Source organism: Rhinopithecus bieti, unplaced genomic scaffold (assembly GCF_001698545.2).
Source record: "Rhinopithecus bieti isolate Rb0 unplaced genomic scaffold, ASM169854v2 scaffold_18466, whole genome shotgun sequence".
In the NCBI taxonomy this organism is placed as follows: domain Eukaryota; kingdom Metazoa; phylum Chordata; class Mammalia; order Primates; family Cercopithecidae; genus Rhinopithecus; species Rhinopithecus bieti.
This window is the reverse complement of record NW_016809319.1, coordinates 316,555-335,497: the sequence shown is the minus strand read 5'-3', so window position 1 is coordinate 335,497 and position 18,943 is coordinate 316,555. Positions and strand designations below refer to the sequence as shown.

At 43.4% G+C, this 18,943-nt stretch overlaps 4 non-coding genes across 4 annotated transcripts; all 4 read right to left on the bottom strand.

Annotated features, from left to right (window-relative positions):
* Window positions 1-3,513: 3,513 nt before the first annotated feature.
* On the bottom strand, window positions 3,514-3,585 carry TRNAA-UGC (transfer RNA alanine (anticodon UGC)). The gene has a single exon. It is a non-coding gene; the product is annotated as a tRNA-Ala (tRNA).
* Window positions 3,586-8,517: 4,932 nt separating this feature from the next.
* Window positions 8,518-8,590, bottom strand: TRNAF-GAA (transfer RNA phenylalanine (anticodon GAA)). Its single transcript has one exon. It is a non-coding gene; the product is annotated as a tRNA-Phe (tRNA).
* Window positions 8,591-13,047: 4,457 nt separating this feature from the next.
* TRNAA-AGC (transfer RNA alanine (anticodon AGC)) lies at window positions 13,048-13,119 on the bottom strand. Its single transcript has one exon. It is a non-coding gene; the product is annotated as a tRNA-Ala (tRNA).
* A 5,085-nt stretch (window positions 13,120-18,204) lies between these two features.
* On the bottom strand, window positions 18,205-18,276 carry TRNAA-UGC (transfer RNA alanine (anticodon UGC)). The gene has a single exon. It is a non-coding gene; the product is annotated as a tRNA-Ala (tRNA).
* Window positions 18,277-18,943: the final 667 nt, after the last annotated feature.

Sequence of the window (18,943 nt, the reverse complement as noted above, 5' to 3'; positions counted from 1 at the left end):
TCAAAAAAAATTTTGTTTTTTAATTAAAAATTTTTTTAAAAGAATGTCAACATTATGCCTTACACAAAAATGAACTCAGAATAGATCAAGGATGTAAATGTAAAACGTGAAAGTATAAAACTTTTAGGAAAAAACATGGAAGAAAATCTTTTAGATCTAGGGCAAGGCAAATAATTTTGCAGTTGACATGGAAACATGATCCAGAGATCTTGTAAAACTGGTTCTTCTTTTCCTCTTACTCTCTCCTGCTGTGTCATTTGTTTTGGGTGATGCTGAGGCTGGAAATAGGAAATGCAAATAGGAGAGCATTAAAGGCAACTAATTGGGTCATGTCTTTACTTTTTTTTCTTCTTCTTCTCCTTTTTTTTTTTTTTTTTTTTTTTTGAGATGGAGTTTCTTCCCTCTTGTTGACCAGGCTACAACGCAATTGCTCAATCTCGGCTCACCACAACCCCTGCCTCCTGGGTTTAAGAGATTCTCCTGCCTCAGCCTCCCAAGTAGCTGCGATTACATGCATGTGACACCATGCCCAGCTAATTTTTTGTATTTAGTAGAGATAGGGTTTTACCTTGTTGGTCAGGCTAGTCTCAAACTCCTGACCTCAGTTGGCCAACCTGACTCTGCCTCCCAAAGTGCTGGGATTACAGGCGTGCACCATCGCACCCGGCCTGTTTTTACTTTTTATTTGATCAAGAAATGAGAGAAAAAGAAAGAAGAAAAGGAGAGAAAGAGAGAGAAGGGAAGAAAGAAAGAGAAGGGAGAAGATAGAAGAAATGAAAGAAAGAAAATTGGAAGAGTTGAATCAGAGTTCTTTGAGGAGTGTGTTTGAGGAGTGAGTCAGAGAAAAGTAAAAAATAAAAGTACACAGAGTTGAACCCAGGGCCGCAAAAATGCAAAACACAAGCTCGTCTATCACTGTCATATAAAGACAAATCCAAGCTAAAATAAGAAGAGATCATATTCAAAAGAAAGACTATTGCAATAGGAGAGCACTCAGCAATCTAAGCATCTGAAAATCAAACAGAAAACGCTTTTCTTTTTCCTTTTCTTTTTTCTTTCTTTCTTTTTTTTTCTTTTTGAGATGGAGTCTTGCTCTGTCACCCAGGCTGGAGTGCAATGGCACAATCTTGGCTCACTGCAACCTCCGCCTCCTGAGTTCAAGCGATTCTCCTGCCTCAGCCTCCTGAGTAGCTGGGATTACAGGTGCAACACCACGCCTGGCTAATTTTTGTATTTTTAGTAGAGAAATACAAAATTTTGCCTAGCCCTCCCTACCTATAAAAGAAAAGCATAGGCTGGCATGGTGGGATCACGCCTGTAATCCCAGCACTTTGGGAGGCTGAGGTGAGCAGATCACTTGAGGTCAGGAGTTTGAGACCAAATTAGCTGGGCATGGTGGCAGGCACCTGTGATTCCAGATACTCAGGAGACTGAGGCAGGAGAACCACTTGAACCCGGGAGGTGGAGGTTGCAGTGAGCCAAGATCTCACCACTGTGCTCCAGCCTGGGTGACAGAGAAAGACTCCCTCTCAAAAGAACAAAACAAAAACAAACAAAAAAGAGACGGTAAATCCAACCCCACCCCTGACATAATGCAACTACAAACCTCACTGGCTTTCCCACGTGGTTTAAGTTTTTGATTGAGAATAGGCAAGGAACCCCAGGAACAAATCTTGCCCCTCAGCTGGTGCCTAATCTTGGGACCTCCTTCTTAAACCTCTAGAACAGTGCTTCTCAAACTTTAACATCAGAGTCACTTGAGGGCTTATTCAAACACAGGAGACTGGGCCCTACACTCAGCAGTTCTGATTCAATAGATCTGAGGTTGGGCCTGGAATTTAGCATTCTGCTTGCAGCACCCTAATTCACCACCCCTTGCTCTCCCATGCAGTGTCCACTGTGGCTGGCATGCCACTGTTTGCCTGGAGAGAACCAATGGATGCCAGGAAATTAAAAAAGAAAAAGTATGAAACAAAAAGAAAATACACGGCATGTGTGTATTACCTTCCTCCGAAAAATGTATCTCAAAACAAACACATGATTGGCCTGGGGTCACACACACAGCCAGTCCTCAGCTAAACAGGTTTCACTAGACAGTATTCCTCCTGGATGCTAGTTATAGATATTTTCACTGGACAAAAGAATCAAGAAGTAAAGACATGCCAGCCTGATAGAGTGTTAGGCTGGTGGACTGGGAACAAACATTGTAGTTTCTTGCCTCTCAAAGACACTTTAATTCAACAATAAATAAATATGTACAGAGAGAACAGCAGTTTTGAAACTGTACACCATTGGAAACCCTTAACAGGTACCATGAATGCATAAAATTTCTCGGGAGTTCCCTTTTCAAAAAAAAAGCAGTTGTAATCAGATGGATCGAGAAAGAACATGAAATGTTTGTTTGTTTTTTTCCACCAGAGGAAGTGCCCAATATGATTGCAATCTACTTATCTTTTACTCTGCAGGTATTTTCCATTGTGACAGAAAATCTTTTCCTGTTTTTTTCATATGGGCCTCCGTTTGCTGTTACCAGAAGTTCCCAGGCAATATTGCAGTGACTGAGGAAATACAGGAATATGAACATGAATCAGTCTCATGGAATATCAGTACGAATGTTGATCCATATTGGTTTCTGTTTCTCGCATGTTGAAGGCCTCTAATTCCCCGACAGTCTTTGTTCGGTCATCCAGCGTCCTTCCACTCCTATCTCAAGCGGCTAGAGAGCCACAGCAGTCCTTGTCTCAGTATTGGATAGCACTTGTGTCCCTGTGCAGGTCGACAGGGAGAGACTGGTGGAGAAATCAGCGGACAGATGCTTTCGCTCTGTTCTTTGGCCCAGAAAACAAACAAAAACATATTCACCCCCTTTTCATCTTTGCATCTCTTTAATCACAGTACAAAATGGAAAGCCGGGTGCGGTGGCTTATGCCTGTAATTCCAGCACTTTGGGAGGCCAAGGCGGGTGGATCACGAGGTCAGCAGCTCGAGACCAGCCCGACCAACATGACGAAACCCCGTCTCTACTAAAAATACAAAAAAATTAGCTGGGCGTGGTGGCGGGTGCCTGTAATCCCAGCTGCTTGGGAGGCTGAGGCAGGAGAATCGCTTGAAACCGGAAGACGGAGGTTGCAGTGGGCCGAGATTGTGCCACTGCACTCTAACCTGGGCAATGGGAGCAAAACTCTGTCTCAAAAAAAAAAAAAAAAAAACCCAAAACAAAACAAAACAAAATGGGAGCCAACGCAAGCCGCCTGTGAATGTGCACGCTTTTGTTTGGTTTCCAGAGACCCTTGTTTCTATCCCGTTCTTCTTTCCCGCTCGTTACTTTTTTGTCTTCCTTCTGCTGTCGCAATCGCCTCATGTGATGTTGAGGCTCACAGCATAGAGGTTGGAGATAGTTCAAGGCAATGCATTGGAGTACATTGTTACTCTCTATATGTGCAGAAATAGGATAGAAAAATGTGAGGAGGCAGAAGACTGTTGCTTGAGAACTACCAGAGTGAAACAATAACTTGGAGGTGTCGGGGATCGAACCCGAGGCCTCATACATGCAAAGCATGTGCTCTACCACTGAGCTACACCCCCTTGCTAAAAGACCTGTTTGTAATAATTTCCAGGAGGTGACTTTCATATCCTGACACTCTCCGTGAGTATGCTGGTAGTAGTGGTCAGTACTATAGAGCGTGGAGAGCTACTCTGAGCAGGAGATATTTGGTACTAATGGGGCATACAGATTCTTTAGAATACTGTGTAGGGCTTGAAACGAAAAACAAAAGATAGAAGAGTGTCAGATAATAACCACAAGAAGTTTCCATTGTGGCTTCAAGACATTGAGTTCTTCGGGTCTCCTTCTACTATGCTTGGCAAGAATCAAGTTCTGGTTTTCGTTTCTTTTGATTTCTTCCAGATATGACAGAAAGCCATTGAAATTCAGCTTTTCCCTGCCTAAAACGCTTCATATTTGTTGTTTACTCAGTCGTAATATCAAAGGTAAGATTTGAAGGGGGAAAGCCATAATCAGAAGAAAACCTGAGAGCGAGACACTCAGCATGTTTTCATAAGGGTCCCTAGCTGGCGTGGTGTCTTACGCCTGTACTCACAGCTACTCCAGAGGTCGAGGCGGGAGGATGGCTTGAGCTCGGGAGTTGGTGGTTGTAGGGAGCTATGATTGCGCCACTACCCTCGAGCCCGGGCTACGAAGTGAGAAAGGCAAGCAAGCAAGCAAGAGAAAGTGGGAGTGAGGGAGTAAGGGGGGGTCGGAAAAGAGGGAAGGAAGGAAGGAAGGAAGGAAGGAAGGAAGGAAGGAAGGAAGGAAGGAAGGAAGGGAGAAAGACAGAGGTAGAGAGGGAAGGAAGGAAAGGAGAGAGAGAGAGAAAAGGAGACAGGAGGTGAGGGGAGGGGAGGGAATTCACAAGGCATAAATGAAAAACAGCTTTGGGGATGGAGAGGAGGGTTGAATTATGAGAGTAACACGAAAGATAAATAGAAATAGGATTGAAGAGTAGTTCAGAAAAACAAACATGCTATTGCCAAAGACAAGCAGGTACAGAAAGGGAGAGGTTTTAACAACTCTTTTAGGAATGGGAGAAAGATTGAAAGATGGAGAAGATGAGTTAGTTTGGCTCATGCTAAATTTAAAATATCTGTGGGGCACACTTGTGAGGATATTACACAGAGAACTCAGGCAATTAACTCCATCTCCAGCCTGGGATTTGTAAGCGTTAGTAGTAGTAGACACATTATGTGGAGGTGAATAAAGACTAAAAAGTGTACTTTGAGATATGGGAATTACAAACCTATTCGTGATATTTGTAGGCAACAAACAAGTTTGCTCCTAAATAGTTCTCAAATCTTGGAACTTATCATGGTGAGACTGGGTTCTTTGAACTGTATAAGAAGATGAGAAGAAAACCCATTTCCAGGAACGAAATTTCTAGTGACTGTTAACTCTTTCTCATTCTGGTTTGCCCATATATGAACCTTTGCCAATGTTAATAAAATAACATTGATCCATTTTAAAATTGGCAGATCGCAAGTTGTATGCCAGACTTGGCTTTTCAGTTGACTGATGGGATTTCTAGAATGAAAATAGGAAACACCGAGTAACAGATTTCACTGAATGAGAGACTAGAGAAGCGTTACACACAAAATTGGTGTGTATTCATGCGTGTGTGTCTGCCTGTCTGTCTGTGTGTGTGTGCATGTAAATACTGGGGAGGATTATCTTGACTCTTTGATGCCGTAAAAGTAATATTAGGACAGTTTGCAGAAACTCTCCTTCATCCTTATGTCATGTCACACCCAGAGAAACCGGGTTATCTATCAGATTCTTGGGAATTCATAATAAGAAGGTATACTTTTTTGTTTGCCACATAAAAGGGGGGGATTTGAAATGATTAAATCTCCATATCTATCTTCAGACTATCTACCAACAACATGATGGAAACACTTTTTTTTTTTTTTGCGTATAATCTGTAGGATGAGCTCATTTAACACAGCATTCTTCTGAGGAATTAAAAGTTTAATTTTGAAGACAGAACACCCTCATGTCATACATACTCAGTTTTGAAAACCTAAAAATATATAAAGTATCTGTTTAAATCTGCACTGTCCAATATGGTTACCATTAGCCACATTGGCTATTGAATGCATGAAATTGCCCAGTCCGAGGTAAGATGTGTTGTAAGTATAAAATATATACCGGATTTCAAAGATGCAATATCATTTTTAATATAAAATAACTCACTTATAATTTTAAGATGGATTACTTAAAATAATGTTTTTGTTATACAAGGCGATTTGCATATATTATTAAAACTGGACATAAAAGACGGAAAGAGTAAACACCGGGAACTACTAGGGAGTAGCCGGGAAGGGGAAAGGCTTGAAAAGCTAGCTATTGGATACTATGCTCACTACCTGGGTGATGGGATTAATCCCACCCCAACCCCAGCATCATGCAATATACCCATGTAACAATCTTGCACATGTACCCCATGAATCTAAAATAAAAGTTGAAATTATTTTAAAAATGATATAGAGGCCGGGCACAGTGGCTCATGCCTGTAATCCCAGCACTTTAAGAGACCGAGGCGGGCGGATCATCTGAGATCGGGAGTTCAAGACCAGCCTGACCAACATGGAGAAACCTCGTCTCTACTAAAAATACAAAATTAAGGCCAGGCGAGGTGGCTCAGGCCTGTAATCTCAGCACTTTGGGAGGCCGAGGCGGGCGGATCACGAGGTCAGGAGATCGAGACCATTCTGGCTAACACGGTGAAACCCCGTCTCTACTAAAAAATACAAAAAGGTAGCCGGGCGTGGTGGCAGGCGCCTGTAGTCCCAGCTACTCGAGAGGCTGAGGCAGGAGAATGGCGTGAACGCGGGAGGCAGAGCTTGCAGAGCGTGCCACTGCACCCCAGTCTGGATGACAGAGCGAGACTCCGTCTCAAAAAACAAAACAAAACAAAACAAAACAAACAAAAAAATTGGCCGGTGTGGTAGCGTATGCCTGTAATCCCAGCTACTCGGAAAGCTGAGGCAGGAGAATCCCTTGAACCCAGGAGGCGGAGGTTGCGATTAGCCGAGATCGCACCACTGCACTCCAGCCTGGGCAACAAGAGCGAAACTGCGTCTCAAAAAAAAAAAAAAAAAAAAAAAAAAAAAAAAAAAAAAGATATAGAATAAATATTGCCTTTTTTTAAATGTGACTACTAGAAAATGGAAAACTACAAAAGTGGCTCGCATTTACGACTTGCATTTTTTTTTTAATTATTTTTATCCCAGAAGATAAAGTAGAAGACTTGTATTGTCTTTTGTTGGACAGCATTGTCTAGAGATGATGTTATCTCTTTAAATACGGTTCTGGGAGATTCCCAGAGCCAGAGAGCATGGAGCATGGTCTCCGAGTAATTAAGTTTCATGCTTCGAGTGTTCTCGACAGAATGCATTTCTATGCATAATCTCCTTAGATCTTTACAACATCCCATTTTACATAATTATTATTAGCTGCATTTTTAAGCTATTGAATAGGAGAAAAATCTTGCTGGGAATTACCCTAGAACTTCCATTTCAACAGAATGTAAAGGAATCATTACTGTGTTAGGCAAGAAAACATTCAGTACTACCATTTGTCTAATCAAATATTTCTTAACGAAATAAAACACAAGCTTCTGAGTTGAGAAAGCCTCAGTTACCTAAAGGATAAAGTATCTGATTCCCAGTTTCTGTGCAGTCAGTGTTCCCACCTTGAGGTTGCTTCTCATTTGGTACTAATTTTCCTTTTTCAACTTGCTGCAGTTCTGATGTTGAAGTACTGTAGATTATTGTCTCCTCACACAGTATGCAGGAGTAAGGGGGAAATAGCTCTGAAAATGAAACAGCAATTTGAAAGAAAAAAAGAGGGCGGGGGGAAGACCGATTACCCCCAACACAGCATTTCAACAGAGAAGTTGAAGTGAAAAAGGGAAAATGGGGCACATGCACCTGAATCTTGATGACTTTGCTGCCCATTTGCTTTCATTTTCAGTATTCCAGAACCCCTCATGAATGTCTGACAGAATAATTCATATAGAAGTACTTATTTTTGTTCTTTCCTGGATACCAACACAGAAATAAGTTAAGATTTGGAAATTGTAGACAAGGGTGCCAGTTGGAAGAAATGTCCTGTCAGTAAGAAAACTTAGACTATTCCTTTAATTAGGCCTGGTGTGGTGGCTCCAGCCTGTAATCCCAGCACGGTGGGAGGCAGAGGCAGGCCAGGATTTCGAGAAGAGCCAGGGCAACACGGTGAAACCCAGTCTCCACCAAAAAATTCCAAAAAAAAAAAAAAAAAAAAAAAAAAAAAAAGCCAGGCTTGTTGTTGCATTTCTGTAGTCTCAGCTACTCAGGAGGCTGACATGGGAGGATCACTTGAGTCCAGGGAGGCTGAGGCTGCAGTGAGCTGTGATCATATCACTGCACTCCAGCATGGGTGACAGAGTGAGACCCTGCCTCAAACAAAACAAAACAAAACAAAACAAAACAAAAGTTATTTTTCCAGCAGTTTAACTGCAGAGCTATGGAGTTGACTCAAGGTACAAACCCAGGTTTTTCTAATTACAAAATGTTTCTTGAATATACCACCACCATATATACACTCATACAGTATAATAGTTCTTCTTCCACAGGTTTCTTCACATTTCTTGTGATTTAAAACACCTCCATCCAACACACATAAATAACATCAAGTCAGAAATGAATTGTAAGTGCCACAGCATATAGCATATTGGAATTTCTTAGGTTTTAAAAGTAATAACTTCCTAGGTTTAAGGCTTTAAATAATTTACATCCTGCCAGTTAACACCTCATGGAAGTCTTCAGTGGAGAGAGTGTTACAAATATATATATCTATGTACGTTACCTTTATGGAATTTTCAGAAAACAGCAAAAAGAAGTGGAGTTATATATAGACCTCTGGGATTGGTGGGCAAGTGCTGTGTTAAGGGAATGACAAATATGCTAAAACCAAAAGGCATCTGCCGAAACCCGGGATTGAACCAGGGACCTTTAGATCTTCAGTCTAACGCTCTCCCAACTGAGCTATTTCGGCCACACTGTGCATGTTCCTTTTGTCATTTCTTCAAAATACAGAAACTGCCATTTGTAAGGTCAGTGTATCTTCCAATGCCTAATTCTGTTGTCTTCAATATCACCGGTCATTCACTTACCTTCCCTACACCCCAAAAATATAAGTTCTGCTGCAATTTATATGTGAAATAGGATCCAATTTTCCCCAGCAAAAGACGGGAAAGAAAAGGCGAGGAATTGGTCAAATCAGGAAGATATTTCCATGCTTGGTCACCGTATAAAACACTCCTCAGAAAACTAAGGAATTCAAAATGAAATTATCTCGGCTTTTACTTTTTTTTATTTTTTATTTTATTTATTTATTTATTTTTGGGACGGAGTCTCGCTCTGTCCCCCAGGCTGGAGTGCAGTGGCGCGATCTCGGCTCACTGCAAGCTCTGCCTCCCGGGTTCATGCCATTCTTCTGCGTTCAGCCTCCCGAGTAGCTGGGACTATAGGCGCCCACCACCACGCCTGGCTAATTTTTTGTATTTTCACCGTATTAGCCAGGATGGTCTCGATCTCCAGACCTCGTGATCCGCCCTCCTCGGCCTCCCAAAGTGCTGGGATTACAGGTGTGAGCCACCGCGCCCCGCCTACTTTTCTCTTTTTTCGGCTTTTCTTTTTCTGACTTGCTCTTCAATGACAAGGCATAAAGGAACAGAAGATTATTGGACACGTTAACATGGTAGTGGGCTTATAGCTTCCGAAAAAAGATATCCTGAGCGAGGCAGTTCTTTTTTTCTGTTTTCTTGCTTTTACCAGTCTTGTGCTCACACATCCACCTTGGTTGGTACGGAGATCCAGGGAGTGAAAATGGAAGGTATAATATGTTTGTTTCTTTGTTTCTTTGTTTTGAGACGGAGTCTCGCTCTGTCACCCGGGCTAGAGTGCAGTGGCACGATTTGAACTCACTGCAACCTCCATCTTCCAGGTTCAAGCGATTCTCCCGACTCAGTCTCTTCCAGTAGGCGGGATTACAGGCGAGCGCCACCACGCCCAGATAAGTTTTTTGTATTATTAGTAGAGACTAGGTTTCACCTTGTTGGTCAGTCTGGTCTCGCTTCGGCCTCGCAAAGCGCTAGGATTACAGGAGTGAGACACCGTTCCCGGCCTATGCCTTAGGGTTCAAAGAATTGTGGTCTGCACATTGATGCATAAGTATTTTTTTTTCCGCCTGGGTGCAGTGGCTCACGCCTGTAATGCCAGCACTTTGGGAGGCCAAGGCGGGCAGATCACCTGAGGTCAGAAGTTCGAGACTAGCCTATCCAACATGGTGAAACCCCGTGTTGTCTCTACTGAAAACGCAAAAATTAGCCCGGCGTCGAGACGCGCCCCTGTAGTCCCGCTACGGAATCACTTGAACCCAGGAGACGGAGGTTGCAGTGAGCCGAGATCACACCACTACACTCCAGCCTGGGCAGCAAGACTGCGTCGTCAAAAAAAAACAAAAAAAAAAAAAAAAAAAAAAAAAATGCCTTTTACATACACATCTGTGATCATGAAGATTTTATTTATTTATTTGCTTGTTTTATTTTGACAGTGTCCCACTCTACCAGACTGGAGTGCAGTGGCAATCTCCTCTCACCGAAACTTTCACCTGCTGCCTCAATCGGTTCCCCCACCTCAGCCTAGAAATTTTATATCAATTCAAAAGTGTCAAGACATTGGACTCCTCTTGCTAAATAACTTAAAAACAATTTAAGACGTTTACAGAATTTCAGAAACAATTCTCTCTGGAATGAGAGAATTGCTGTGGCCAATAATTATTTGCAAACTGAATTTTAATAAAACCCTCTCTATGTCTGGACAGTTTTCAAACTGAGTCTCCTATTCTGAAAGAGTCAAGGCTTTCAGTTTTAGCCAAAATTTGATGGAAGAGTGAATAAGAAATTGTTTTTAAGGGGGCGTGGTGGCTCACGCCTGTAATCCCAGCACTTTGGGAGGCCGAGGCGGGTAGATCACCTGAGGTCAGAAGTTCAAGACCGGCCTGGTCAACATGGTGAAACCCTGTCTCTACTAAATATTCAAAAATTAGCCGGGCGTGGTGGCAGGCACCTGTAATCCCAGCTACTCAGAAGGCTGAGGCAGGAGAATCGTTTGAACCCGGGAGGCAGAGGTTGCAGTGACCCGAGATCGTGCCACTGCCCTCCAACCTGGCAACAAGAGCAAAACTTCGTTCCAAAAAAAAATTTTTTTTGGATGATTGGATGATTTCCTAAAAAATAAATAAATAAAATTTTTTAAAAAATGTTCTCTTACAGGCTTTGTTTTTTCCTCCCGCGTGTAAGGTCCGAGTCTTCTCAGACAGGAAACAACATTCCACTAGGTTTATCCCCGCCTCCTCAGGTCTCTTCCCAGCTGGGTTCAGCCTTAGCCTATGCTGCCGAAATGTTTAAAGTTGAACATATAGAGAGGAAAATAATGGAAAGTGATGCGGAAATTTAAACAGCAGCTACATATAAATCTCAACACTGCTTAAAATGTGTGTAAATGGTTCTAGGACTGCTCTGCACTATTGTGAAAAGTTCATTCAGAAGTAAACGGTAGGGAAGGTGAAGAGGAGCCGAGCGCCAACTGGCGGAGAGAGGGAAAAGGCGGGGTGCAGTGAAGTGGAGGAAGAACAACACAAAAGGGAGAGAGATAGAAGGCAAGGAAAAACATCCTTAAGATGGTTCGGATTTGGATGGACGGGATCGTAGAGTGAATCTAAGCGCCACATCTCTCCGTCGCTTCCTCTGGCCATGAGGGAAGAGAGGTGTCCCTAGGGAGGTAGGCTCGACCAGGAAGGAAACCTGGTTCGTTTTGCCCAGGCTGTCACGGCTTCACGAGCGCCTCTCCGCTATTTCCGTCGCTCAACAGACCGGCTGAGCTCTTTGGAGTGATGTTGGGTTTTGGTTTGCGCTTCAGGAACCGCTGATACTGTAGCTTCTGAGAGAGTTGCAGGGATTTCCTGACTTCCTGAGTGCCTGTGTTGAGAGTTAGAAGTGGGATCTCCCGGCAGCTTGCATGACAGTGGAAACATCTAATTTTATTAGTTTTTGCTTGAAATGCAAAAGATGAGAAAGAAAGTTTCCGTTTGTTTGCTCCACATATATCTCCTAGAATAAAGCCAATCGAAAGCCAACTTCACCCTAAAGAAATTCTTCCCGGCGTTTACAACGAGCTCCTTTACTCCTCACGTCCAGCTCTTGGCTCAGGACTCTGCAGAGCTGCACAGCGGCTGCAGCAAGGCGAAGTCGCGGTACAACCGGTGTTAACTAAGTGTGCAGCCACCGTCTTCTTAGTCCTATTACAGGTGCAGAGGCAATATAAGTGAACCCCTCACAAGTCGAGTGGGCTGACCTCACATTGGAGTTTAGCGATGACTTGTGACCCCCTGGTAAATGGTGGACCGTTACAGCATTTAGAAAGTGAGTAAAAGAAAGGATGCATACAGAAGCCGACAGGCTTGCTTGGCTTCTGCAGATGGAGAGAGGTCGCTTTTCTGCCTTCTGGGTGTTTAGTAACTTATTTTTTCCCCCTTTGTTGGCATGAAATAAAGCTGAAAATAAAACAGATTTTCTTTCAACAAGTTAGTATTAACATGCTTGCAGAGTATTTCCCTGTGGATTTCTGCTTAGTACTGTAATGCCAGAATCCGAAACTCTAAAAAGAGCTCTAATCTGGAGATATGGGTTGTTCCCTAGCTTAGAAGGAGATTATTTCCGGAGAGTAAGTACAATGAAGTAGAAAAGGATCCGTTGAGCTTGGGAGAATAAACGTTCATTACTTTTATGTATGAAAAACAACAAAATGAGCTTTCTCCTATACTGATCTTGGTTCCTGGAGTTCAGAATGTTTGCATCTCAGACCAGAAACTTCCTCAGAGGACCCAGAGAAGTGCTTTTTACTTCCACCAAATTTCAGCTGAGATGACTGTTATCTTTTCATCATTTGCCCTGTGTTTGTAGTTAAATAGTTTAAGTTTCAAACTATGTGAGTCTCTAATGGAAAAAGTGACCACCAGCACATCAAATCGTCAACCACCGGCCGTGTAATCGTTTAGTGAAAGCTTGTAGGGCTTCTGCAACCTGGTTTGAGGGAGTTAAAAGAAGAAACAGAAAAGGACTTGAGGCTTTTAGCTTCCGATCTGAAATCAGACTTGGGCCGCACAGTTCTATGGTTCCTGATGATTTCATTTACAACTAGATATCGGCTGCATGGCCAGAAATACTACTTGCTTCCCTCGTGCGTGGTCCATGTTAGTAATTGGTGGACTGCTTAGAAAATATAAGTGGATAACCCTAAGCAGCAAATAGATTTAAAGGAATAAACACGAGTCACCTCTGTGTATGAGAGAGAAATGCCAACACAATTCACCTTGACAGACAGAAAATTTTAAAGTTGGGGATTATCACGGGCCGCTTCTTACTAGTACCCCAGGAAGAAAAGAAAACCTGGAGGTACTGGGGATTGAACCCAGGACCTCGTGCATGCTAAGCACGCGCTCTACCACTGAGCTACACCCCCTCTGCGAAACTCTTGTTTCAGAGAATACTTTCATGACTATTATAGTCTGAGTCTGGGCTCTGTCTTGACAATCTTCATGTTTCTAATTCCACTCTTAATTTTCTACAGGAAGCGTTTCCTGTCTTAGGACCCGCTACACCAAAAGAAAGGCAGCTTAATAGTACAAATAAAGGCACTGTTCCTGATTTGTGGTCAGCCCAAGATCAACTCACCCCAAGGTGGGCTCCCCATCGCGTTAGATTTCCTGGGGCGTACTTCCATTCAGTCATTGAGTGTGTCCTGGCATACAACATTCTCTTGCAAATTTTCTGATTATAATATTCCGTATTCTTTTGACTCTTGGAAGCATGTTAGTCTCACATAGTCAAAAAATGAAACTGACTCGTGTGTATGAAAATACCCTAAAATTCAATACAAATAGACGCAAATTAAAACTGCATTGTGAAACAATAACATAACCCCATTGAAATAACTGATTTAAGAAAATGCTTTACACAGTTCGTTGTTTAATTGTAAGCACAAAAAGAAGAGGAAAGAAATCTTAAACTCTATGTATGAGGGTTATTTTTTGTAGAGCTAAAGCTGTAGGAATTCTGAGATTTTGTGTTAATATTAGGATTGGGAAAATGAGTGTGAGAGAGTGTGTGTGTTGTTGGAACCAGGTTGTCACTGTAAGAAAAAGAAGGTAAAGAATAGTCCTGTTGGTGTTGATGGGAATTGGAGGCATCAGTATGAAATTATACATAGCCGGGCGCAGTGGCTCGCGCTAGTAATCTCAACTTCGGGAGGCTGAGACGTGTGGATCACTTCTTTCAGGTCAGAAATCGAGAACTGCCTGGCCAACATGGCAAAATCCCGTATCTACTAAAAATACAAAACTTTGCCGGGTGTAGGGGCCGGGCCTGTAGTCCCAGCTATTCGGGAGGCTGAGGCAGGATAATCGCTTGAATTCGGGAGGAGGACGTTGCAGGGAGCCAAGATCGCGCCACTGCACTCAGTCTGGGCGACTGAGTGAGACTCTGTCTCAAGAAAAAAAAAAGAAAGAAAACAAAAAGTACATTTTCCCTACAGATCTGTCTGCTAACTGGGCCTGGAAGAAATACCTGAGAAACAATGAGCAAGATAACTCTATATTTTGATTTTCAAATACCATTCTCTACTAAAAGGAACCAGAGATACTAATAGAAAGTAGCTACTATTATCAACTACACTGATTCCAGGACTGTGCCAGGAAAACTACAAGATGAACCTAAGATATCTTGCTGTGCCAGAATGATGGGGATGATTTAAAAGAACACAGAAGCGCAGGGTTAGCTCGCGCCTATAATCCCAGCACTTCGGGAGACCGAGGCGGGCAGATCACCAGAGGTTAGGAGTTCCAGAACCACCTGGCCAACATGGTGAAGCTCCATCTCTATTAAAAATACAAAAACTGGCCTGGCGTAGTGGTGCATGCCTCTAATCCCAGCTACTCGGGAAGCAGAGATAGGAGAATCGCTTGAACCCGGAGGCAGAGGTTGAAGTGAGCCGAGATCGCACCACTGCACTCCAGCCTGGACAAGAGGGCAAGACCTGTCTCAATAAATAAATAAAAATAAAGTCCACGAGAAAAATAATAGTGTGTGTGTGTGTATTTAGAAGTAAAGAGAGAGGAGAATCATTGTGGCAAAATACCGGGAATTGCTAAATCTGAGTAACGTGTGTATGGTAGTTCTTTGTATTATTTTTGCAACTTTTCTGTAGGTTTGAAATATTTTCAAACCAAAAAGCTTGTTTTAAATTATCCCTTCTCACATTTCTTTTCCCTCTTCCTTCAGGGGCTGTACTCTTCTATCAAGAGTTAACGTAGGTGGATACTAAAACAGAAGGGTCAGTACCGCCTCGGGGATTTAGGTGCAGGTGAGGAGGTGAGAAAGTGGAATTCCCAGCTATTAGAAATGAAGACCCAGGAGTGTGGGTCGCTGCCCGTCCTTACCCTCGCCAGCGCCTGGGCCAGCACCGTGGTCTCGAAACCCAGCATGGATTTCGTCTTGGGGACGCTATTGCTCCAGTTCTGACACTCAAGAAACGACGGATGGAGAGAACGAGGACCGCCTGCGAAAAGAGCTCGAGAGGGAAGCAGGGACGCGGTGGGATGCGCAACCTACGGCTGCGGCGGCAAAGGCGGAGGAGAAGCGAAGTGGGCGAGCGCCCGAGGCTGCCAGAGGATCTGGGTGAGCCGGGAGGCGGAGTGCAGCCCGGAAGCCCATCTCCGCTGCTTTCCTCGGTGTCCGCGATGAGCGAGAGGGCTCATTCCCTGTAGAAGTGAACTGAAAACGCTTTCCCGCAAGATCTCTCTCGTTTTGCTTAAGGCAGTCGCAGCATTGAGAATGCCTCGCAGCTCCTTTACTGACTCGGACACTGGGGATAACGGGTACTCTTGAGTTTTGGTACATGTGGGTGGTATTGGTGGCTTCCGAGGAAAGGACAGAGAAGCTGCCTATTTCCAATCCCTACTGTTCGCGAGGGAAGAGTGTTGAACCAGAAAGAGAGATCCTCCTGCTTAAGCCCCTTTGTTATAGATAGGAAGAGTGTTCTTTGCTTTTGTTTTTGTTTTAGCTTGTCAAGCTTGGAATACAAGTCATGGAAAACAAGAAAGGTAGGGCAGTCCCAGTATATTTTAAACTTAAGAGGGTTTTCAGAAGGAGAACTACCTTGTTTTTATGGAATTCAGGGTGTCCAGATTTCAACCTACCTAGCAGAGAGAAGCTCTATGAGTCTAATATCTTGGCTTTCTTCTACATCAGCAAGCCTCTGAAATTCGGGTTCCTTTCTGGACAGTATCACCTACACTTTTGCAGTGTGCTCCTATATTACTTACATCCAACTCGTGGAAGCACGAACACTGGGAAAAGCCAAGGTTACTACATAAAAGAAGATCCTTACATGAGACAAGTGGAAATAAAGCAGCAGCTGAGGTGTGTGTGTAGAGGAAGAGACAAACGTGAAAATGTAGAAAGTGGATAGAGAATTTTTTCCAAGGAGGAAGAGGAATGGTCTACTCACAACAAGGAACTCTCTACTTACTGCTGCGAAGATACTTTTATTACATTTCATGCATACACTGGATTTTAACAACCAGAGCATTGGTAGAATTGGTGGGGGCTGAAGAGACAGCAGTACTCCCAACCCTGAGGGTTAGTCCCCACCCTGAAGGTGGAGAGAAAATGATTACTCTCTGTCATAGGGCTTAGAATCGTCCAAGCCTGGGTTTCAAATTGAAGGGCCCAAATAGCTTGAGAAAGCTCCAGATATTTCAGCTCAAAAGAGTCTCCTGGTTCAAGAGAATTCCTGTCAGTTCTTCCAGAGGAAAATCAGTCTGTTGTGTGTGACCTGAAAAGTTACCTAAAATATTCAAAGGGTCAAAGAAACGGTAAAACCCCAGCCCTGACATAAGATGAATACAATACTCACTGACTTTTCCTAGGTTTGAGTTTTTGATTGAGAATAGGTAGGGAACCCCAGGACCAACTCTTCCTCCTCAGCAGGTGCCTGACCCTGGGACCTCCTGAAACTTCTAGAGCAGTGCTTCACAAACTTTAGCATCAGGGTCACTTGAGGGCTTATTCAAACACAGGAGGCTGAGCCCCATACTCAGCAGTTCTGATTCAATAGACCTAAGGTTGGGCCTGAAATTTATTATTCTGCTTGCAGCACCCAAATCCCCCACCCCTTGCTCTCCTGTGCAGTGTCCACTGTGGCTAACATGCCACGGTTTGCCTGGAGAAAACCAATGGATATCAGGAAATTAAAGAAGGAAAAGTATGAAACAAAAAGAAAATACATGGCATGTGTGTATTACCTTCCTCCAAAAAATGTATCTCAAAACAAACATATGATTGATCTGGAGGCACATACACGGCCAGTCCTCAGCTAAGCAGGTTTCACCAGACGGTATCCTTCCTGGATGCTGGTTATAGACATTTTCACTGGACAAAAGAAGCAAGTAAGGTCATGTCAGCCTCATAGAGTGTATCTATCATGCCAGCCTGACAGGCTGGTGGACTAGGAACAAACGTCATACTCTCTTGCCTCTCAAAGACACTTTAATTCAACAGGAAATACGTACAGAGAGAACAGCAGTTTGGAAATCATACATCACTGGAAACCCTAAAAGGTATCATGAGTGCATAGGATTTCTTGGGAGTTCCCTCTCCAAAAAAAGCAGATGTAATCAGATGGATGGAGAAAGAACGTGAAAAGTTTGTCTGGTTTTTCCCAGGGCAGGAAGTGCATAACACACCTGTGATCTACTTACCTTTTAGTCTGCATGTATTTTCCATTGTGACAGAAAATCTTTTCCTAGTTTTTTATATGGGGCCTCCGTTTGCTGTTACCAGAAGTTTCCAGGCAATATTTTATTGTAACGAGGAAAACGGAGTGGCTGAGGAAATACAGGAATACAAATCAGTCTTATGGAATATTAGTACGGAATGTTGATCCGTATTGGTTTCTGCTCCTCGCACGTTGAAGGCCTCTAATTCCCCTATGGTCTTCGTTCGGTTGTCCAGTGTCCTGCCACTCCCATCTCAAGCGGCTGGAGAGCCACAGCAGTCCTTGTCTCAGTACCGGATCACACTGGTGGCTGCGCTCTCTGCTCAGGTCGACAAGGAGAGAACGGTGGAGAAATCAGTGGACAGAGGCTTTCGCTCTGTTCTTTAACCCAGAAAACAAAAAAAATTAAAAAAAAAAAAACAGATGCCTGCAGAGCGCTTTTCTTCCTTCTTTTCCTTTGTCTTGGCGTCTCTTTAATCATAGTACAAAATGGGAGGGAACGCGAGCCGCCTGTGAATGTGCACGCTTTTGTTTGGTTTCCAGAGACCCTGTTGAGATTCCGTTCTTCTTTCTCCCTCATTTCTTGTTTGTCTTCCTTCTGCTGTGGCAATCGCCTTAGGTGATGTCGAGGCTCACGGCATAGCCAGTGGAGATAGTTCGAGGCTGCGTATTGGGCTACATTTTTACTGTCTATTTGTGCAGAAATAGGATAGAAAAATGCGAAAAGGCAGAAATCTGCTGCTTGAGAACTGCCAGAGCAAAACCATCACTTGGAGGTGTCGGGGATCGAACCCGAGGCCTCATACATGCAAAGCATGCGCTCTACCACTGAGCTACACCCCCTTGCTAAAATGACCTGTTTGTAATAATTTCCAGGAGGTAACTTTCATTTCCTGAGACTCTCCGTGAGCATGCTGGTAGTAGTGGTCAGTATTATGGAGTGTGGAGAGCCGTTCTGAGCAGGAGATACTTGGAACTAACGGGGGATACAGATTCTTTAGAATACTATGTAGGACTTGAAATGAAAAACAAAAGATAGAAGAGTGTCAGATAATAACCACAAGAAGTTTCCATTGTGGCTTCAAGACATTGAGTTATTCGGGTCTCCTTCTATTATGCTTGGCAAGAATCAAGTTCTGGTTTTCGTTTCTTTCGATTTCTTCCAGATAACACACGAAGCCATTGAAATTCAGCGTTTTCCTTCCTAAAACGCTTCATAATTGTTGTTTGTTCAATAGGAATGTTAAAGGTAAGACTTGGTGGAGGAAAGCCACAATCAGAAGAAAACCTGAGAGCGAGGCACTCAGCATGTTTTTCATAAGGGTCCCTAGCTGGTGTGGCGTCTTACGCCTGTACTCACAGGTACTCCAGAGGCTGAGGAGGGAGGATGGCTTGAGCTCAAGAGTTGGTGGTTGTAGGGAGCTATGATTGCGCCACTGCCCTCCAGCCTGGGCAACAGAGAGGGAAAGGAAGGGAAGGGAAGGGAAGGGAAGGGAAGGGAAGGAAAGGG